This window comes from Arachis ipaensis, chromosome B2 (assembly GCF_059453495.1).
Source record: "Arachis ipaensis isolate K30076 ecotype BB chromosome B2, ASM5945349v1, whole genome shotgun sequence".
Taxonomy (NCBI): Eukaryota; Viridiplantae; Streptophyta; class Magnoliopsida; order Fabales; family Fabaceae; genus Arachis; species Arachis ipaensis.
Window position 1 is genome coordinate 44,178,911 of NC_142437.1, and position 24,270 is coordinate 44,203,180.

At 39.1% G+C, this 24,270-nt stretch overlaps 1 non-coding gene across 1 annotated transcript; it reads right to left on the reverse strand.

Annotated features, from left to right (window-relative positions):
* Positions 1-21,729: 21,729 nt before the first annotated feature.
* LOC148573804 (small nucleolar RNA R71) lies at positions 21,730-21,833 on the reverse strand. Its single transcript, XR_015905774.1, has one exon. It is a non-coding gene; the product is annotated as a small nucleolar RNA R71 (small nucleolar RNA).
* Between the last annotated feature and the right edge of the window lie 2,437 nt (positions 21,834-24,270).

The window sequence follows — 24,270 nt, forward strand, 5'->3', positions numbered from 1 at the left end:
GCCTCAGAAGAGACAGGATCCTGGAAAGTTCATAATACCTTGTACCATAGGCACCATGATCTTTAAGGCTCTGTGTGACCTGGGTTCAGGGATAAACCTCATGCCCCTCTCTGTAATAGAGAAACTGGGAATCTATGGGGTGCAAGCTTCTAAAATCTCATTAGAGATGGCAGACAATTCAAGAAAACAGGCTTATGGACAAGTAGAGGACGTGTTAGTAAAGGTTGAAAGCCTTTACATCCCTGCTGATTTCATAGTCCTGGATACTGGAAAGGAAGAGGATGAATCCATCATCCTAGGAAGACCTTTCCTAGCCACAGCAAGAGCTGTGATTGATGTGGATAGAGGAGAATTGATCCTTCAATTAAATAAGGACAACCTTGTGTTTACAACTCAAGGATCTCTCTCTGCATCCATGGAGAGGAAGCAGAAAAAGCTTCTCTCAAAGCAGAGTCAACCAGAGCCCCCACAGTCAGACTCTAAGTTTGGTGTTGGGAGGCCACAACCAAACTCTAAGTTTGGTGTCAAACCCCCATATCCAAACTCTAAGTTTGGTGTTGGGAGGTTTCAATAAAGCTCTGCACATCTGTGAGGCTCCATGAGAGCCCACTGTCAAGCTATTGACATTAAAGAAGCGCTTGTTGGGAGGCAACCCAATTTTTATTTATCTAACAATATTTTTCTTAGTTATATGTCTTTATAGGTTCATGATCATGTGGAGTCACAAAATAAATATAAAAATTGAAAACGGAATCAAAAACAGCAGAAGAAAAATCACACCCTGGAGGAGCATCTGCCTGGCGTTCAACGCCAGAACAGAGCATGGTTCTGGCGCTGAACGCCCAAAATGGGCAGCATCCTGGCGCTGAACGCCCAGAACAAGCATGGTTCTAGCGTTCAACGCCAGAAATGGCAACAAATGGGCGTTGAACAGCCAAAATGGGCACCAACCTGGCGCTGAACACCCAGAGTTGTGTGCAAAGGCATTTTACATGCCTAATTGGTGCAGGGATGCAAATCCTTGACACCCCAGGATCTGTGGACCCCACAGGATCATCTCAGGATCTGTGGACCCCACAGGATCACCTCAGGATCTGTGGACCCCACAGGATCCCCACCTACCTCCACTCACTTCTTCTCACCACTCTCTTTCACACAACCCCATAAACACTCTTCCCCATAAACCTACCTCATAAACTCCACCTACCTTCAAAATTCAAAACCAATTTCCCACCCAAACCCACCAATATGGCCGAAACCTTTCCCCCCTCCCTTCCCTATATAAAGCCCTCCATTCTTCATCAAATTCACACAACACACCCCTCTACACCCTTCTTGGCCGAAACACTTCCCACTATCCCTCTCCTCCATTTCTTCTTCTTCTTCATCTATTCTTTCTTTTATTGCTCGAGGGCGAGCAAAATTCTAAGTTTGGTGTGATAAAAGCATAAGCTTTTTGTTTTTCCATTACCATTGATGGCACCTAAGACCGGAGAATCCTCTAGAAAGGGGAAAGGGAAGATAAAAGCTTCCACATTCGAGTCATGGGAGATGGAAAGGTTCATCTCCAAAGCCCATCAAGACCACTTCTATGATGTTGTGGCCAAGAAGAAGGTGATCCCTGAGGTCCCTTTCAAACTCAAAAGAAATGAGTATCCGGAGATCCGACATGAAATTCAAAGAAGAGGTTGGGAAGTTCTAACAAATCCCATCCAACAAGTCGGCATCCTAATGGTTTAAGAGTTCTATGCTAATGCATGGATCACCAAGAACCATGATCAAAGTAAGAACCCGGATCCAAAGAACTATGTTACAATGGTTCGGGGGAAATACTTGGATTTTAGTCTGGAAAATGTGAGGTTGGCGTTCAACTTGCCAAACATGGAAGAGAACGCACGCCCCTACACAAGGAGAGTCAACTTTGATCAAAGGTTGGACCAAGTCCTTATGGACATATGTGTAGAAGGAGCTCAATGGAAGATTGACTCCAAAGGCAAGCCGGTTCAACTAAGAAGATTGGACCTCAAGCCTGTAGCTAGAGGATGGTTGGAGTTCATTCAATGCTCAATCATTCCCACTAGCAACCGGTCTGAAGTTACTATAGACCGGGCCATCATGATCCATAGCATCATGATTGGAGAAGAGGTGGAAGTTCATGAGATTATACCTCAAGAACTCTACAAGGTGGCTGACAAGTCCTCCACTATGGCAAGGTTAGCCTTTCCTCACCTCATTTGCCACCTATGCAATTCGGCTGGGATTGACATAGAGGGAGATATCCTCATTAAAGAGGACAAGCCCATCACTAAGAAAAAGATGGAGCAAGCAAGAGAGCCCATTCATGGAGCTCAAGAGGCGTATGAAGCTCATCACCATGAGATCCCGGAGATGCCTCAAATGCACTTTCCTCCACAAAACTATTGGGAGCAAATCAACACCTCCCTAGGAGAATTGAGTTCCAATATGGGACAACTAAGGGTGGAACATCAAGAACACTCCATCATGCTTCATGAAATAAGAGAAGATCAAAAAGCAATGAGGGAGGAGCAACAAAGACAAGGAAGAGACATAGAAGAGCTCAAGGACATCATTGGTTCCTCAAGAAGGAAACGCCACCATCACTAAGGTGGATTCATTCCTTGTTCTTATTTCTTCTGTTTTTCGTTTTCCATGCTATGTGCTTATCTATGTTTGTGTCTTCATTACATGATCATTAGTAGTTAGTAACTATGTCTTAATGTTATGAATGTCCTATGAATCCATCACCTCTCTTAAATGAAAAATGTTTTAATTCAAAAGAACAAGAAGTACATGAGTTTCGAATTTATCCTTGAACTTAGCTTAATTATATTGATGTGGTGACAATGCTTCTTGTTTTCTGAATGTATGCTTGAACAGTGCATATGTCTTTTGAAGCTGTTGTTTAAGAATGTTAAATATGTTGGCTCTTGAAAGAATGATGACTAGGAGACATGTTATTTGATAATCTAAAAAATCATAAAAATGATTCTTGAAGCAAGAAAAAGCAGCAAAGAACAAAGCTTGCAGAAAAAAAAAATATAGGCGAAAAAAAAATATAGAAAGAAAAAGAAAAAGCAAGCAGAAAAAGCCAAAAGCTCTTAAAACCAAGAGGCAAGAGCAAAAAGCCAATAACCCTTAAAACCAAAAGGCAAGGGTAAATAAAAAGGATCCCAAGGCTTTGAGCATCAGTGGATAGGAGGGCCTAAAGGAATAAAATCCTGGCCTAAGCGGCTAAACCAAGCTGTCCCTAACCATGTGCTTGTGGCGTGTAGGTGTCAAGTGAAAACTTGAGACTGAGCGGTTAAAGTCAAGGTCCAAAGTAAAAGAAGAGTGTGCTTATGAACCCTGGACACCTCTAATTGGGGACTTTAGCAAAGCTAAGTCACAATCTGAAAAGGTTCACCCAATTATGTGTCTGTGGCATTTATGTATCCGGTGGTAATACTGGAAAACAAAGTGCTTAGGGCCACGGCCAAGACTCATAAAGAAGTTGTGTTCAAGAATCATCATACTGAACTAGGAGAATCAATAACACTATCTGAACTCTGAGTTCCTATAGATGCCAATCATTCTGAACCTCAATGGATAGAGTGAGATGCCAAAACTATTCAAGAGGCAAAAAAGCTATAAGTCCCGCTCATTTGATTGGAGCTATGTTTCATTGATAGTTTGGAATTTATAGTATATTCTCTTCTTTTTATCCTATTTGATTTTCAGTTGCTTGGGGACAAGCAACAATTTAAGTTTGGTGTTGTGATGAGCGGATAATTTATACGCTTTTTGGCATTGTTTTTAGTATGTTTTTAGTAGGATCTAGTTACTTTTAGGGATGTTTTCATTAGTTTTTATGTTAAATTCATATTTCTGGATTTTACTATGAGTTTGTGTGTTTTTCTGTGATTTCAGGTATTTTCTGGCTGAAATTGAGGGACTTGAGCAGAAATCAGATTCAGAGGTTGAAGAAGGACTGCTGATGCTGTTGGATTCTGACCTCCCTGCACTCAAAGTGGATTTTCTGGTGCTACAGAACTCGAAATGGCGCGCTTCCAATTGCGTTGGAAAGTAGACATTCAGGGCTTTCCAGCAATATATAATAGTCCATACGTTGGCTAAGAATAGATTACGTAAACCGGCGTTCAACACCAGCTTTCTACCCAAGTCTGGCGTCCAGCGTCAGAAAAGGAGCCAAAACCAGAGTTGAACGCCCAAACTGGCACAAAAGCTGGCGTTCAACTCCAAGAAGGACCTCTACACGTGCAACACTGAAGCTCAGCCCAAGCACACACCAAGTGGGCCCTGAAAGTGGATTTATGCATCAATTACTTACTTCTGTAAACCCTAGTAGCTAGTTTATTATAAATAGGACCTTTTACTATTGTATTAGACATCTTTGGTCTCAGTTTTAATCCATTGTTCATCTTAGGAGACTATTGATCACGTTTTAGGGGGCTGGCCATCTCGGCCATGCCTGGACCTTTCACTTATGTATTTTCAACGGTAGAGTTTCTACACTCCATAGATTAAGGTGTGGAGCTCTGCTGTTCCTCAAAGATTAATGCAAAGTACTACTGTTTTCTATTCAATTCATCTTGTTTTGCTTCTAAGATATTCATTCGTACTTCAATCTGAATGTGATGAACGTGACAATCATCATCATTCCCTATGAACGCGTGCCTGACAACCACTTCCGTTCTACCTTCGACTGAATGAGTATCTCTTAGATCTCTTAATCAGAATCTTCGTGGTGTAAGCTAGAATGATGGCGGCATTCAAGAGAATCCGGAAAGTCTAAATCTTGTCTGTGGTATTCCGAGTAGGATTCAATGAATGAATGACTGTGACGAGCTCCAAACTCGCGATTGCTGGGCGTTAGTGACAGACGCAAAAGGATAGTAAATCCTATTCCAGCATGATCGAGAATTGACAGATGAATAGCCGTGCCGTGACAGGGTGCGTTGACCATTTTCACTGAGAGGATAAGATGAAGCCATTGACAAGGGTGATGCCTCCAGACGATTAGCCGTGCCGTGACAGGGCATTTGGATCATTTTCCCGAGAGAAGACCGAAAGTAGCCATTGACAATGGTGATGTATCACATAAAGCCAGCCATGGAAAGGAGTAAGACTGATTGGATGAAGACAGCAGGAAAGCAGAGGTTCAAAGGAACGAAAGCATCTTCATTCGCTTATCTGAAATTCTCACCAATGATTTACATAAGTATTTCTATCCCTATTTTATTATATTATTTTTGAAAACTCCATAACCATTTGATATCCGCCTGACTGAGATTTACAAGGTGACCATAGCTTGCTTCATACCAACAATCTCCGTGGGATTCGACCCTTACTCACGTAAGGTATTACTTGGACGACCCAGTGCACTTGCTGGTTAGTTGTGCGAAGTTGTGAACCATGGTATTGGCATCATGTGTTTGGCGCAATTACCAGGGAAAGAAAGAGCAATGAATTTTACATAATTAAAGTGTAATCACAATTTCTGCGCACCAGCCCCCTACTACCAAACACCCTCATATGATCCTAACCCATATCCACCATATCAACCACCCTATAAGCCATATGAACCATACATAGAACCACCCCAATTCCAACCCGATTACTCCCAAGTACCACTACCTCCATATACACTATGTCCATATCCATCAACCCAAGAGGCATATGATCCTAATTTTGGAATCCAAGCGAAACAAGAGTCAAAGGATCGTCTCAAGGAAACACTAGATCAATTTCATGCAATCCTTCATCAATTGGACCAAGTGGTAAACCGAACAACACCCAAAGCTCTCGTGGCTAAAGAAACTCAACTTGAGAACCAATGATTGAAGAGTGTTGTGCAACAAGTAAAAAAGATAGAGAGTGTTGAGCCACCACATCCTTATTATGATGAACCACCCTCATATTATGAACCTTTCCTCCCAAATAATGAACCCTCATATCCACCCCAATCTCCAATGAATGACACTCTAGGTGTTCTTCTTCAAGGGCAAAGAGAGATGCAAAGGACAACACAAGAGTTCATAGCTACCTTGACCGAGGTAGTAGATAATTTAGCCTCTCTGCGCTTCAATACTCAAAGAACTCCCATGGCTACATGTGGAGAATCATTAGAAGAGCGTGGCATGAAGGAGACACTAGAAAATCCGGTGGACAATAAGGAACATGACTTTTTATTGGAACAAGTGGAGGAAGCCATAATAGTTGAAGAGGAAGAAGTGGTTGAAGACTTAGGAGACGCTGAACCTCCATGGGAATCTAGAGTTGCAGAGTATTCCTCCAAGAAGATTGAAATTGATGTCAAGAAGGCCAGTGCACAACCTCCATGGCATATCCCTTATGAAGACTTGGATGGGATAGATCCAGAAGTAAGTTTCCTTGGTGATGAGGATCACGAGTCAAGTCCTCCTAGTGATGAATCTACATTTGCAAATGAACTCCTTGAATATGAAGACCCTTCCCTGATTGAGTCTGAGAATGATGTGAAAACGAAAGTCCTTCGGAAGGGGTGGACGGGAGTTGAGTACGCTTTGTCAAGAACGTTGGAGACTTCTTCACCTAGGTAGCCATCTACTCCTTCATTTGAGTGGGTACGACTTATCTCTATTCGCCTTGGTATCCCACTTGAATATGGTATTCTTAAAACGGATGGTCAACTTAGGAAGTTTTGTGGCATTAAGCATAAGAGAAGGATGTTTAGTAGTTGGAGTTGCAAATCAAGGCTCATCAAGGTTGATTCTTTAAGAGCTAGATGCAAGGGTGGGACTAGTGAACATTTGGTTGGATCTAAGAGAAGAGTTTGGTATTGCATTGAGAATTCGGATTGCTTGCCACCCGGTTGGGACAATGGTGATCCACTTCAAGACGGGTGTAGAAACAAGATTTGGGATCCGAGAATATATGAGGATCAATTTTGGGAGCTCAAAACTTGAGAAGAATTCCATCAAAGCTTGGAAAATTTACTTGGTGTTGATAGAACTTATTGGAAGTCCAAGCATTGGTGGAAGTTTCAGGATGAGTTCAAGCACAAGCCACCATGACACGGAGCTCACCAAATGTCCAACTTAAGGATAGTAAATAAAAGTGCTAGGTGGGAGACAACCCACCATGGTATGATCTTTCCTTTTTATTAGTTTTAATTTATTTCTGTCAGTCTTAATTTTCAGTTCTGCATATTTACCTTTATTTTTAATAAAAAAAAGATGCAACCCACGTGTGGGTGTAGGCCAGGCATGGCGTGGATTCCAAATTTTGCTATCCCATCCAACGAATAGAAAGTTGTGATAGAATCGTGCGGCTGGTGTGCTCTGTGCACAATTCGAGCCACGCGTACGCGTCTAGGACGCGTGCACGACACTTGCAACCTGGGAAATCCACGCGTACGTGTCAAGCACGCGCACACGTGGATAGGACAATCGGCGTAAATGGGTGTTTGACCCGAGAATTGTGCTGCCCTTGCGATGGAACTGTGCTAGAGGCACAAAAATCACCCACGCGGACGCGTCCCTGACGCGTGTGTGTCATTTCGCTTTCAGACCACCGACGCATACGCGTGGGCGACGCTTACGCGTCGAACGGCCAACTCAGTTTTCACACGTACGCGTGATGCACGTGTATGCGTCACGCCCTGTTTTTATATTCTTACTTCTTTCTTCTCTCCATTCTCCTTCTTCCCTCCTCCTTTCTTACTTGCTTCTTCTTCATCTCTCTGACATCTCATCCTTCTTCACTTATAGTCTATTTTACTTAATTTATTTGTATCCTTTCATTCATTGCATTTTTAATTTTGTGCATATTTTTATTTTCTTTTCTAAAGTCTATTATTTTTCCGTTGGTCTTAAATATTTTTATTCAACTGTTGTATCTTTGCTGGTATTATTGTGGTGCTTAGTGACTTGTTTTACACTGTTGGGTGATATTATTTATCTGTCAATGCCAATCTTTTATAATACTTGTATTCCATTTGTATTGACATGCACTTATACTATCTTGCTTTACCCACTATCTCTTCTCCATTGTTGCAATTTTTGCACTATTGATATGTCATGTGCTTCTATTGTTTTCTCACCTGCATGTTGTATCTACCATGTAGTTGAGCCCCTCACTATTCGACATTAACCCACCCATATTTTATTTGTTTTCTTATCTTTGTTTCTGGGTTACTTTTCTTCCCTTTTCTCTTCTTTCAGAATGACCATCAAGAAGGGAAACGGAAGACTTTTACATGGGGCAACCAACAAGTCCATTTGGACAATCTTTAGAGAAAAGCATTAGTTGCAACAACCCGTCCACTTGCACATCTTAGCATGCACCGAGGACGGTGCGATCTTTAAGTGTAGGGAGGTCGATACCGACCTTCGTGGGTTAGTTATTTCCTATTTCAACACCAATGTTTAATTTTCCTTGTTACTTGTTGCATTTGCATGTTTGATTGCATGTTTGCTTGATTTTGTGCATATTTTACCACTACTTGGTTGAAGTAACGAATTCTTTTTCAAGAAACTTTTTATAGCATTTCACTAATTTAAATTAAAACTTTTTATTAATCTTGTTTGAAGATTGTAATTTGGAACATGGTTTTTGAGCTAAGAACACACAACCTGTGAGATTTGAGCTTAATTACATGGTTACATTATTTAACCATAATATTTTATTCTTGTGTGTTTTCGTCTCTATGACTACAATCTATATTTTGTTCCATTCTATATGTCCATTGTTTAGTGTATTTACATGCTTGCATATGATTGAGGCCATCATTTTTATTAGCTCACTTATCCCAAATAGCCTACCATTTCAATCACCTTTGTTTGCAATCTTGAGCCTTTTAATCCTCGTTTGTTCTATATTTTACCACATCACTAGCCTTAAGCGGAAAAACAATTAATTACCCCAATTGAATCTTTGGTTAGCTTAAGATAGAGATTGTGTGTCAATTAAGTGTGGGGAACTGTGGGAACTTGGGTTTATAAAAGTGTACAATGTTCTATTGACAAAAGTATTGGGAATTTGGGTACCTACTCATGTGAGACCAGAAAAAATTAAAAATCCATGTGCATTGATATGTTATGTTTACTTTTATATTTTTAAATAAAAAAAATCAAGCCAAAAATATCAAAATAAATAAATAAATAAATAATTAAGAGGACAAAATTACCCCAATGTTAAGATCAATGCATATGTGATAAAATTAAAGAAAAGTTGATGCATGAGTATGTGATGCAAAAGTGGGAATTTTGGGTAGCTAGGCATGATTTTGGAATTACGTAGAGTGTATGTGTATGTTAGGTGAAAGCTTAGGTTAATCAAAGATTCATATTTTAGCTCACTTGGCCATACATATATCCTCACCCTTACCTTAGCCCCATTACAACCTTGAAAAGACCTCATGATGTTTGCATTGGTATACTAAATTTTTGTTAATTGGTTAGATAAAGAAGAAAGTCTAGAAAGCATGACTAGAGAAGAGTAGAGTGATTAACCCTAGACACTTAAGAAATTAGAGTGCATATACACTACCAGTGAGGGTTCAATGCTTGATTCTATGTTCCCTGCTTTCATGAGCTATCTTCTTACAAGTTTACCTGTCTTTTATTATAAGGTTTGAATTAGTGGGATCTGATTTATTTTTGTCTTGGAGAACTTGTTTACTTTAATCAAGTAGATAGAAACATCTTAGCATATAGTTGCATTCACATATAGGTTGCATTTCATGAGTCTTACTTTCCCCTATTCATTCTTTCTATTTCCTTGAGCTTAGCATGAGGACATGCTAATGTTTAAGTGTGGGGAGATTGATAAACCACTATTTTATAGTTTATCTTGTGCTCAATTGAGTGGTTTTTATCATGTCTTTGAACACTTATTCATACAATTTGCATGATTTTACAATTCCTTCCTAATTCTATGCTTTGATTGAAAACATGCTTCTTTGGCCTTAAATTTGCTAATTTTAATCCTCTCCTATTACCATTCAATGCCGTGATCCATGTGTTAAGTGTTTTCAGGCTTTATAGGGCAGGAATGGCTCAGAAGATGGAAAGGAAGCTTGCAAAAATAAAAGGAACATAAAAAACTAAGGAGCTGACTAGCGATGAACGACGCGCGCGCGTATCTGACGTGTGCGCATGATTTGGAGATTTTCACAGTGATGCATGTGCGTACTTGACGCGTACGCGTGAAAGGCGAAAAAGCATGGCGACGTGTGCGCGTACCTGACGCGTACGCGTGACATGCGCTACGTGCAGAAAACTTAGAAAACACTGGGGGCGATTTTGGGCTGAGTTTGGACCCAGTTTTTGGCCCAGAAATGCATACTAAAGCCAGGGGATAAGCAGAGACACAACATACATTCACACAACTTTTCATTCACATAATTTGAGGTTTAGATGTAGTTTCTAGAGAGAGGGAGGATCTCTCCTCTCTCTAGGTTTTAGGATTTCTCTTAGTTTTAGGTTTATGTCTTTTCAATTCCAGGTTCAATGTTCCTTTAATTTAATTTCTCTTCTACTTTTATTTGTTCTAGCATTCTAGTTTATTTCTTTTCCTTGTTGATTACTTTATATTGACAATTTGGTTTATGAACTCTATGTTAGATTTGATTTCTTTATTTAATGCAATTTGAGGTATTTCATATTTATGATTTTAATTTAGCTTTTTACATTCTTAGCTTGAATTGATTAATTGGAGACGCTTGAGTTATCAAACTCCTTTGTTGATTGATAATTGAAGGTTGTTAGTTGATTTGAATTCCACTAACTCTAGTCTTTCCATAGGAGTTGACTAGGACTTGAGGAATCAAATTGATTTACCCACTTGACTTACCTTCATAGTTAGAGTTTGACTAAGTGGGAGCAATGGACAATTGATATCACAATTGATAAGGATAGCTAGGATAGAACTTCTAATTTTCATACCTTACCAAGAGCTTTTCTTAATTATTAGTTTATTTTCTTGTCATTTACATTCCTGGTTCAACATTTCAAAAACCTAAAAAGATACTTTTCCATAATCAATAATAACTACACTTCCCTGCAATTCCTTGAGAGACGACCTGAGGTTTAAATACTTCGGTTTATTTTTATTGGGTTTGCTTTAGTGACAACCAAATTTTTGTACGAAAGGATTCTTTGTTGGTTCAGAAACTATACTAGCAACGAGAATTTATTTGTAAAATTCTAAACCGTCAAAAATCCGTTCGTCAACGCACACATGGAAATTCTTTCCTGTGCGTACGCACGCAAGCTTGTGCACACGCACACTTCGCTGTGTGTGCTTTTCCTTGTTTTCTTCATGTTTTCTATCTTGTACATGCTTTCTTCCACTTTTTGCTTAGCCAATCTTGCCAAAATGACCTACATTACTCACAAAATACATCACGGCATCGAATGACATGAAAGTGGAATTAAAATCACTAATATAGGCACAAAAATGTATGTTTTTACATTTAAGTCCAAATTAGGGATCAAACACAAAAGTATGCTATCTTGGTGCTTAAGTGTGAGTTCATGTGCTAGAATCTATCCAAATTGAGTCAAAATATATCATCAAATATGGACTCATCAATTCCCCCACACTTAAGCAATAGCATGTCCTCATGCTAAACCAACAAGGAAAACAATCAAGAGGGGTAATCAACTTATTGAATACAACTATCTATATGCATGTGATGAATAGATTTTTGACGGTCTAGAATTTCACAAATGAAACCTCGTTGTATGTATAGTTTCTAAACAAACAAACAATCCTTTCATACAAAAATTTGGTTGTCACAAGTAACAAACCCCTAAAATTATAAACTGAAGTATTTAAATCTCGGGTCGTCTCTCAAGGAATTACAGGGAGGTGTAGTTTATTATTGGTTATGAGATAGTATATTTTTGGGTTTTTGAAAGGTTGAACAAGGAATGTAAATGACAAGAAAATAAACTAATAGCTAAGAAAGCTCTTGGCAAGGTATGAGAATTAGAAGTCCTATCCTAACTATCCTTATCAATTGTGACATCAATTGTCCATTGCTCCCACTTAGTTAACCTCTAACTATGAAGGAAAGTCAAGTGGATGAATCAATTTGATTCCTCAATTCCTAGTCAACTTCTAAGGAAAGACTAGCTTTAGAGGGATCCAAATCAACTAGCAACTTTCAATGATCAATCAACAAAGGAGTTTGATAACTCAAGAGTCTCCAATTACTCAACCAAAGCCAAGAGGAGTGAAATCTACACTAAAATCTAATCAAGCATTCTATCAAACACTTGGAAGGCATAACATAAAAACATAGAAAATTAGCAAGGAATATTAAATCCAAACGACCAATTGCAAGCATCAATGATAACAAATAAAGGAAGAAGCAATAAACATGAAATACCTCAAATTGCATTAAATAGAAAATCAAATCTAACATGAGAATTCATAAACTAAATTGGAAACATAAAGTAATCAACAAAGGAAATAAATAAACTAGAATGCTAGAACAAATAAGAGTAGAAGAGAAACTAAATTGAAATAGAGTAGAAATCTAAAATTGAAAATAGCTAAACCTAAGAATCCTAAAACCTAGAGAGAGGAGAGAGCCTAGCCTCTCTCTCTAGAAACTACATCTAAAACCTAAAATTATGTGAATGAAAGTTGTATGAATGAATGAATAATTGAATGATTGATTCCCCACTCTGTAGCATCTAATCTGTGTTTTTCAGGCTTGGAACTGGGCCAAAAGGAGCCCAGAAATTGCCCCCAACATCTTCTATACTTTCTGCACGTGGCGCACGTCATGCGTACGCGTCGTTTGTTTGCCGCGCTATCCACGCGTACGCGTCATGCACACGTACGCGTTGCCTAACAGCAAGGCAACAATGGCAAATTGCATATCATTTCGAAGCCTCGGATGTTATCTTTCCAACACAACTAGAACTGCCTCGTTTGGACCTCTGTAGCTCAAGTTATGTCTGATTTAGTACGAAGAGGCAAGCTTGACAGCTTAACAATTCCTTCAATTTCTTGTATTCCTTCCACTTTTGCATGCTTCCTTTCCATCCTCTAAGCTATTCCTGCCCTATAAACCCTGAAATCACTTAACACATATATCAAAGCATCAAATGGTAATAAGAGAGGATTAAAATTAGCAAATTTAGGGCCAAAGAAGCATGTTTTCAATCATAGCACAAAATTTGGAAGAAAAATGTAAAACATGCGAATTCAATGAATAAGTGTGAGAATAGTGGATAAAATCCACTCAATTAAGCACAACAGGTGGCACGAAATAGTGGTGCATCAAATCTCCCCACACTTAAATATTAGCATGTCCTCATGCTAAGCTCAAGAGAAGCTATAAATGAATGAAGAGGAATGGTAAAACTTATGAAATGCAACCTATCTATATGAATGCAACTAAATGCAAAATATTTTTACCTACTTGGTTTAAAAGTAAATAAATTCTCCAAGAATAAATATGAACTAGATCTCACTAATTTAAATCACAAAATAAAGTACAAGTAAACTTGCAGAAGAAAATAGCTCATGAAAGCCGGGAACAAAGAATTGAGCCTCGAACCCTCGACGGAAGTGTATACACTCTAATCACTCATGTGTTTAAGGTTCGATTCTCTCAATTCTCTACTAACCTTGCTTTCTAAGGCGTGCTCTTCTTCTACCAATCAATATAAATTTAATGCACAAATACATATATCAAGAGGTCTTTTAAGGGTTGTAATGGGGTTAGGGTCAAGGTAGGATTGTATTTGGTCAAGTGGACTAAAATCTGAATCCTTAATTAACCTAAATTCTGCACCTAACTTAAGACAATCCATATAATCAGAGTATAAAGTCTAATTACCCATTAACTATGTTTTCCACATATTTATGCATCCCAAATTTTGAGTACAACTCATATGCATTGCTACCACCATTTACTTTGGGGCATTTTGTCCCCTTTTTATTATTTGCTCTTTTACTTTTCTTTTTCTCTTTTTATTTTTCTTGTTATTTTTCTTTTCTTTTCTTTTCTCTTCTTTTTCTCAATGCATATGATTAAATTATTGAATGCAATAATATATGCTCAATTATTGTTTTGCACATTTTCACAGGAATATACTGACGTTAAGATTTTTGCCAGTAAAGAATTTCATAAAAATAGTCGCGTTGTAGATATAGTCTCTAAACCAACAAAAATCCCTTCGTACAAACGTTTTGGTTGTCACAAGTAACAAACCTCTAAATAAATTGATAACCGAAGTATTCAAACCTCGGGTCGTCTTCTCAAGGAACTGCAGGGAAGTATGTTCTTATTATTGGTTATGAAGATTGTAAATTGGGGTTTTGAGAATGAGGAGCGAATGATTTAATTGGAAATTAAAGTAAATGAAGAACAAGTAATTTAGATGGCAAGTAAAATAAATAAATGACTGTAAATAAACTTTTGGCAAGGTATGAGAAATTAGAGGTCCTATCATAGCTATCCTTATCAATGATGATGAGAATTGAATCTTAATTCCACTTTGTTAACCTTTTCTAAGATAAAGGAAGGTCAAGGGATTAATTGGTTGATCTTCGAATCCTATTTATTTCCTAAGAAAAGATTGGGATTATTGAAGTTCAATTCAATTAACAAAGATAACAATTACCATTCATGTTTGAGTTTGATAACTCCTGAATTACTGATTTCTTAACCAAGACCAAAAGGGAGGAAAGTAAATCTACTGGAATAAAAATATCTTCAGATGGGAATAACAATAATGTAAATAGGAGAAAGCAATATTAAACTGAAATACCTCAAATAACATTAATTCAAAAGAGTAATCTGTAACATGAATGTAGCATAAGCCAAATAGGCAACATAACTAATATAAGCATTAAAGTATCTGAAAGTAAGAGATAAATATAAAGTAAAAGAACATTGAACCTGGGATCGAGAGTCACTCCTAAAACTAAGAGAAATCCTAAATCCTAATCCTAAGAGAGAAGAGAGAGGAGATAACCTTTCTCTAAACTAAATCTAAATCATGAGAACTAAACTAAAGTCATCTCTCCTGAATGGATGCATTCCCCCACTTCATAACCTCTGGTCTATGCCTTCTAGACTTGGATTTGGGCCAAAAAGGGCTTCAGAATTCGCTGGGAGCATTTTCTGCAATTTATGGTGCGTGGCCTCTGTCACGCGTCCGCGTGGGTCACGCGGTCGCGTCATTCGGAGTTTTTCTTGTCACGCGGTCGCGTTAGTCATGCGGCCGCGTCATATGTGTTCTGCTTAAGGCGTGCGGTCGCGTCAGTCATGCGGCTGCGTCGTCGCTTCTTCGCGCTTGGCATGCGGTCGCGTCGCCCATGCGATCGCGTGGATGCCAGTTTCTTCAAAAACTCCGTTTTATGTTTTCCTTCCATTTTTGTATGTTTCCTTTCCATCCTTTAAGTCATTCCTGCCTTAGAAGATCTGAAACTACTCAACACACTAATCACGGCATCGAATGGAAATAAAGGTAATTAAAATAATTAATTTTAAAGCATAGGAAACATGTTTTTCACATACATCACATAATGAGGAAGGGAAAGTAAAACCATGCAATTAATATGAATAAGTGGGTGAAGGATTGAATAAATCACTCAGATTAAGCACAAAATATATCATAAAATATGGGTTTATCAACCTCCCCACACTTAAACAATAGCATGTCATCATGCTAAGTCCAAGAGTAATGTTAGGTTAAAGTGGTGGAATGCCATGCAATGCAATCTAATCTAAATGCAACTACCTAGATGAATGATGCATCATGCAATTCTAGTTTTTATTCACTTGTATATAAAGCTTTCATGTGGTTAAATTAATTCACATTCTCAAGGAGTCATATATATATATATATATATATATATATAGCCAAACCTTAGATAGTGATAAAGTGCCTTTACAATTGAGATGGGAGAGAAAATCATTTTATAAACTTGCAAGATAATTAATAATTTAGCAGAGATATATGTTAATGAGCTATTTAACCCTTACTGGATTTTGTGTTTACTCTCTAGTCACTCAGTGTTTATTGGGTTAATCACTCTATTCTTCTTTTTATCCTTACTTTCTATAACTTTGTTCTTCATCTAACCAATCAACAATTATAAAATATAGACATACCAAAAATCATGAGATCTTTAGTAAAGGTTGTAATGGGGCCAAGGTAAAGGTAAGGGTATATGTATAAGGCTAAGTGAGCTAATAAGTGAATCCTTAATTAGTCTAAGATCTCACCTAACATACATACTTTGTAAAGCAAGGCTTCTTTTACCTATTTCCCCATATTTTCCCACTTTTGATGTTACATGCTCATGTTTCAATGTTTATTATTTTTATCCCATGTGCATTGCTTTATTTCACATTTGGGGAACTCTTTTGTGTCCCCTTTATTTAAATACTGAAAATTAAATATTTTTTTAATGCACATGGTAATTCAATTATTTTGATTTTACATGAGCATGCTTCACAAAACTTTTATTTTGAATTATTTTATTCTTTTCAACTTTCCTACCTTTTGTTTTTATCATCCATGTTCCCAATAGGTTTCCCACATGTAAACCATACACAATTTCTATCTTAAGCTAACCAAGGATTCAACTTGGGATTTTTATTTTGTTTTTCTGCTTAAGGCTAGTAATGTGGTTTATAAAATAAAATGGGATTTAAAGGCTCAAGGGGGCTAACAAGGGTGATGTAAAAGGGTAAGCTATTTTGGGATAAGTGAGCTAAAATCAAATAATGGCCTCAATCACTCTCTTGGTATGTATTTCTATTCTATAATCGGACATATAGATTAAAACAAAGTAAAGAACACCAGAATATAAAAGAAGGGTGGAACACACAGGAATAAAATATTATGGTTTGAATGTAACCATACAATTAAGCTCAAAACTCACAGGCTGTGTGTTTTCTAGCTCAAAAATCTTTTATCACTTATGTATGTCATGCAAGTTTAGTTAAAAATTCCCATTATTCTCAAAGTAAAACTTATATTGAATGGCTTTAAAGTTCTAGTGTTTCTCCTTGATGAAATGTTGTTAACTAACTAACATGTAATGCTATATATACAAGTTGTGTGGATTATTTCTATTATGTTCAAGTTCCTAGTTTACTTCCTTTTTGTATTTTTCAATTTAAACTAAGCTATCTTATGCTAAAAAGGGTAAACTATACTAATTAATCCATAATTTCTATAACTAATAAGTTAGAATTGCAACTAAAACTAAATGGCTAAAATTTGACTAAAATGCAACATGTAGAAATAGAGTAGAGATACATAAAAGTAGCAATATATGAGTACTGAGAAAATAAAAAAAATAAAAATAAAAATAAAAATAAAAATAAAAATACAGAAAAGTAGCAAAATAAATAAAAAGAGTATGTAGTGGTTCACCAAAAAAAAAAAAGAACGCCAGAGATGGCGACCTTCCTACACTTAAAATGTAGCATCGTCCCCGATGCTCACTCAAGCAGGGTGTGAAGGGGTGTCATCACTGGAAGGGTGGGTAGCTGGAGTCTCTATGGTGGTGGTTTGAGGATCAGCCTACTGCAGAGGAGGTGCTGACTGGATAGGGATCTCGGGGTCTATAGCCTGAATCTGAGGCGGAGCCTCCTGATGTGATGCTGCCTGCTGGGTGCCTGCCTACTCTACCTCGTACTGTGGATGAGTCTCTGCCTCGTGATCATCTGCCTCCTCCTCAGATGCCTCGGATGGTGTGTCAGGCTCGGAGGGGATGTCGCCAGAGCGTATCATCAGCTTCAGGTGCTCATAGCGTCGCTTGTTGTGATGCTCCATCTGGTCAAGCCGTCGAAACAGGTGGTGCACTAGATGATAGATGGGCTCTGAGGCAGGTGGAGGTGCGGTGGTGGTGGCAGGGGTAGCTGTGGAAGAAGAGGGGCCGGCAGATGGTGTGGCTGTGTCAGCAGTAGCAGTGAGGAATGGAGGTCTGTAGCCCAAAGCCAGAAAGTTCCTGCTGTGGAAGATAATCTTCTTGCATTCTGCAGCAGGTGGCTTCTCATCAGCATCCTCGCAAGGCACGTCAGCTCGACGTCCTAGCTGCGTAATCAGATAAGGAAAGGGAAGAGTGCCTCTTGGACGTGGACTCTGGCCATATAGTACCGGATAAAGCGTGACAGGTATAGGTCCCTACCCTCCATCACACACCAAAGGAGGGTGATCATAGCGGCTGGTATCTCAGTCTCGTGAGTACTCGGCATAATGAAGTTGCTAAGTATCTGATGCCATAGCCGAGTCTCAACATTCAAGTAAATCCACTTGATTCCCTTTGGCATGGTAGTGTTTTGACCCATAATCCAAGGAACGGTCGGGTCAAGGGCTATCCTGGCCTTTACTACATCCCAATCAAATCGCATTAAGCGCATATCCTCTTCAGCTTTCTGATAACCATATCAGTTTTAGGCAGAAGCTTCAGAACATCTTCAATGGCCTCTTCAGTGACCAGAATCTGCTTTCCTCTAAGGTTCACTGCATCTAGGGAGGTTTTGAAGTAATTGCAGTAAAATTCTCTTACCCAAGATGCATTGACCTCAGTCAGGGGTCTTTCCAAGAAGAACCAGCCTCTTTGTTTGATTTGCTCAGAGGTGTATTGATGGAGTTCTTCTGGGATCTTCAGAGTCCTCTGATGCCAGGGCATCTTGCCCAGTTTCACTAACCTTTTCTTTACTGTTTTTAGGGTAGTTTCATGCATTTCTTTAGGAAATAAGCTAGTTTTGGGTAGATATTCACCTACACCTTGATTCAAGCATACATTGTGCATTTTACATTATTTCATGAGGATTTTGCATGAATTTAGTGACAAATTGTATGCTGCATTACCCATGACTTGGACTAGAACTTTGATGCACTCTATTGCTTGATTTCAGGACCAAAGGAAGCAAGGAAAGGGAGGTAACTTGCAAAGTTAATGAGAAAAGTGATTGCCAATAACACTTTCAAAGCCATCATTGCCCACGTTAAGAGTCACGTAAACTAAGTTAACGTGAACTCTAACGTGGAGAAGGGAAGTTGAGCCAACGTTAGTGACACTTAACATTGTCACTAACGTTGGCAAACACTCATGAGTGGCCACGTTAGAGCCCACGTTAACCTAGTTAACGTGGCCTCTAACGTTAAAGGGGGAAGAGAAGCCAACGTTAGTGACGTTCAACATTGTCACTAATATTGGCCTAAGGATGCAACACACCACGTTAACTCCCACGTTAACTTGGTTAACGTGGGAGCTAACGTAAGAAGTGAGAGTTGTCGACAACGTTAGTGACACTCAACATCGTCACTAACGTTGGAAGCAACCACACAACCCCCCAAGGAGCCACGTTAACTTCCACGTTAACTTAGTTAACGTGGAAGCTAACGATGAGGAATGAATGATGAGCCAACATTAGTGACACTCAACATTGTCACTAACGTTGGGATGGCTAAGAATGGCCACGTTAGAAGCCACGTTAACCTAGTTAACATGGGCTTTAACGTGAAGCAAAAAGGGGCACACTGGAACGTTAGTGACAATGTTGAGTGTCACTAACGTTCTCGAAGTTTGGCAAGGCCACGTTAGAAGCCACGTTAACCTAGTTAACGTGGGCTCTAACGTGAGGCAAAGGGGTACATTGGAACGTTAGTGAAAATGTTAAGTGTCACTAACGTTCTCGAACTTATACTTTCACTAAATGTTAACACCCCTAACGCCCTGAGCTAAAGTCTCTGCCCACTTAGCACTTTCTCTCTGCAAGTAAAGCCAAGCCCAAATGAAGAAAAGAACTGCTTCAAACTCAAGATCCAAAGGCCCAAGACTTGAAGAGCCAACTAGAAGCTGAGAGAAATAGTATATATAGGAGTAGCTTTGAAATGTTAAAGAGTATAGGAGGCTGAAAAAAAGAGAACTACTCTCTGTATTTTACTTTCTCTGCAATTTCTAGTTTTATGATGTATTCTCCATCTTTGTTTTCATTTTCAAGAGCTATGAACAACTAAACCCCTTTCATTGGGTTAGGGAGCTCTGTTGTAATTTGATGGATCAATACTAATTTTCATTATTCTTCTTCTATCTTTTCTCTTGATTTTACTTGAAAGCTTTCGATCTTCATCCAATTGAGTAGTTATCTTAGAAGAGAAGATATTCAAACTTAGATCTCTTTTGAACCTTGAAAGAGGAATGAAGAGATCAAGCTAGAAATGCTTTCTCATGTTGGACCAAATTGGGTTCGGATGGGTATGTGACTATAAGCCTCTTAATACTTGATTTGGGAAATGCATGTGGTATAATCAGTGACTATACTTTATCTCTTCTCATGAGCAATTGACCAAGGAATTGGCTATTGATCAAGATTTGAGAGATTGAATTGCAAGAAATTGTAATTCAATCACTTAAGATTGCCAAGGAGATCAATGAGTGCATTGATTGAGGAAGAGATGAAAATGAACTTGATCCGGAGAATTGCAACATCTCCTAAGCCCAATGAACTCCCCATCTCTGATCTTACCCATTCTCTTTAATTTCTGCCATTTACTTTTATGAGCAAATCCCCCATTCCCATTTACAATTCTGCAATTTATTTTCAGTCATTTACTTCCAATCCTTTAATTCTAGCATTTACTTTTCTGTTATTTTCATTCCCGCCATTTTATTTTCTGCAACTCTCAACCCAGATTCTGGATTCACTCAACTAGAACATTCTTCTAATTAAAGTTGCTTGATCAATCAATCCCTGTGGGATTCGACCTCACTCTATTGTGAGTTTTTACTTGACGACAAATTCGGTACACTTGTCGAAGGGAGATTTGTTGTGAGACAAGTTTTCCGTGCATCAAGTTTATGGCGCCGTTGCTGGGGATTGATTGTGCATCAACAATGATTAAATTGGAAGATCACTAGATTGAGCATTTTTATTTTTGTGAATTTCATTTTCTGTTTGAGTGATTTACTTTTTTTTTTAGTTAAACTTCTTCCCTTCCCCATCTACTCTTTTGTTTTTCTTTGTTATTTTTAATTCTGTTTGCTAACCCACTAACTGTTTGATATATTGCATCACCCACAACTAACAGTAATTCTGACACAAATACTTTCTGCACCTATCTTTTCTTGCTTGCACTTGATGGTTGTATGACAGGGAGAAGAAGCGGGGCTTCAACTTCCTTCGATTCTGAACCTGAGAGGACCTTCCTTAGATTAAGGAGGGAGGCAAGAGGAAAGAAAGTGGTTGGTGCTGAGGAAGAAGAGGAATTCTTTGAAACAAACATGGAAGACAACATGGAAAACCATCATGAAGAAGAAGATCACAACCATGGGGGAGGAGGTAAAGCAAATCATGCTGGGGAAGATAGAAGAGTTTTGGGCTCCTACATCAATCCAAACCCAGGCAATTGTGGAAGTAGCATCCAAAAGCCAACAATCCATGCCAACAACTTTGAACTTAAACCACAGCTCATCACCCTTGTTCAGAACAACTGTTCGTTTGGAGGAGGTGTTCAAGAAGACCCCAATCAACATTTGACCACCTTCCTGAGAATATGTGACATAGTGAAGTCTAATGGTGTTCACCCTGACGCCTATAGACTGCTCCTATTTCCATTCTCACTTAGGGACAAAGCAGCCAAGTGGCTGGAATCTTTCCCAAGGGAAAGCTTGACAACTTGGGAAGACGTGGTGAACAAATTCTTAGCAAGATTTTACCCTCCTCAACGAATCAATAGGCTGAGAGCTGAGGTCCAAACTTTCAGGCAACAAGACGGTGAGACTCTATATGAAGCATGAGAGAGGTTCAAGGACTTAACAAGGAGGTGTCCACCTGACATGTTCAACGAATGGGTGCAGCTGCATATTTTCTATGAAGGGCTCTCTTATGAATCAAAGAAGGCCGTAGACCATTCATCCGGAGGATCTTTGAACAAGAAGAAGACTATTGAGGAAGCCATAGATGTTATTGAAACAGTAGTAGAGAACGACTACTTCTATGATTCCGAAAGAGGGAACACAAGAGGAGTAATGGAGCTAAACAATGTAGATGCTCTGTTGGCCCAAAACAAGCTCATTACCCAGCAGCTGGCTGACCTCACCAAGAAGATGGAGATAAACCAAGTAGCAGCAATCTCCACTTCATCAACAACCCAAGAAGGAGTGAATGAAGAAGCAGATGGGAGTCAGGAGCAAGTCAACTACATTGGGAATTCACCAAGGAAAAACTATGATCCATACTCCAAGACCTACAACCCTGGATGGAGAAACCACCCAAACTTTGGGTAGGGAAGTGAGCAAGATCAAAACCAAGACCAAAGACGTTACAACTCCAACAACAATGCAGCTCATCAGCAGTTCACACAGAGGACATCTCAACACCCCCACAACAACGCTTCTCCACACGCCTATCAATACCAAAACAGCACATCTGCTCCGAATCACTCATCAATTGATGACAAGCTCTCTAAGATTGAAGCCTTACTTGAAGGAATATGCCAAGAGATTCAAGAAAAGAAGGTGTTCAAAGAGGAGGTGCGAGCCAATATTAAGAACCAGGGAGAGACCATCAGGAAGCTGGAATTCCAGGTGGGATATTTAGCTGAGAAGATTTCCAAACCTACTGATAGCTTCCCAAGTGACACGGAGAAAAACCCCAAAGGAGAAGCAAAGAAGGTAAGATGGGAAGATTACAAAATGGTCACTGCGAGTGATCAAGAGACTGAAGACAAGCAAGGCAAACTTTGCAAACAACCTGAAGACAACTCAACAAAGGAGGAGGATAGAGATCGCCAAGAACCAGAAATCTCACAACAAGAGCTGTTGAAGCTCTATGCACCCTTCCCTCAACTGCGCAATGGTGCTGTGGGAAAGAGAATATACTCAAGGTTCCTAGACTTGTTTGCATCTCTGCATGTAAACATACCATTCATCAAGGCAATTTAACAAATGCCTGCATTTATCAAGTATATGAAGGAACTTCTTCCCAGGAAAAGCTCACTCAAAGGAGGCCAGACTATAGTGATGAACAAGGAATGTAGTGCCCTTATTCAACCTGAGTTACCTACAAAAAGAAGAGACCCAGGTAGTTTTCACATCCCTTGTGCCATAGGTGAAACTATGTTCGATAGAGCATTATGTGATTTGGGGGCCAGCATCAACTTACTGCCCTTATCCCTGGCGAAGAGGATGCAGATCAATGAGATAATACCCACAGATGTAATCATCAGACTGGCTGACAAAACTCAAAAGCAAGCAATAGGAGTGGTGGAAAATGTGTTGCTAAAGGTTGGGAAATACTTTCTCCCAACAGACTTTGTCATCTTGGACATGGAAGAGAGTCACAATCATCCAATCATATTGGGAAGACCATTCCTAGCTACGGCCAGAGCACTTATTGATGTAGAGAAAGGGGAGCTAATAGTGAGAATCCATGATGAACGACTCAGCTTCAATGTTTTCAAACTCTCACAAGAAACAGATCAAGAGGACAAGGAACTAAGCACAAATGATAATGAAACACTGAAGGAGGAAACAAGCACTGAAGCACAGCCAGTTCATTCTGAGATCCCCTTAATAGATAAACAAGGAAAACAGCAATTGCCACAGCTCAAGGAAAAGTTGGAGGAACCTAAACCTCTAGAGGCAGGTGAAGATAGCATCACAACTCCTTGGAAAAAAGAGGTCACCAAGGGGAAGGCAACCTCAAAAGAAATAAAGAAGAAGGTACCAAGGAGATGGAGGAACAAGAAGATCCCTACGGAAGACTTCTTTCCAGGGGATAGAGTTGTCTCAGCTTACTTCCCAGATATTCCCCCTAATCTCCCTACTTACCATCTCAGTTACCTAAGGTCTTCACTATCAATAGAGTTCTTTCCCTGGAATATGTGGAGATCATTGATCCAACCAATAGATATAAGTCCACAGCAAGAGGGGAGGACTTTAAGCACTACCAACCACCCTGATGAGGGAAAAACGTCAAGCTAGTGATGCTAAAGAAGCGCTTCATGGGAGAAAACCCATGTTTTATATGTTTTTAAAATAATGAATAAATCAATGTTTATGAATTTTAACCCAAACTTGACAAACACTTGGTGAAATCTTTATCATGCAGTATATAGTGAAGAACAAGTTTGGCGTTCAAAGCAAACCAAGATGCATGCTCGTCTTGGGAGCTTTGAACAAAACTTTTCATCACATTGCTTCAAACTAAGTTTGGTGTCACCCCATGGTGCCACCAAAATGCATATAAGGACCCACCAATAGTTAGTTAGTTAG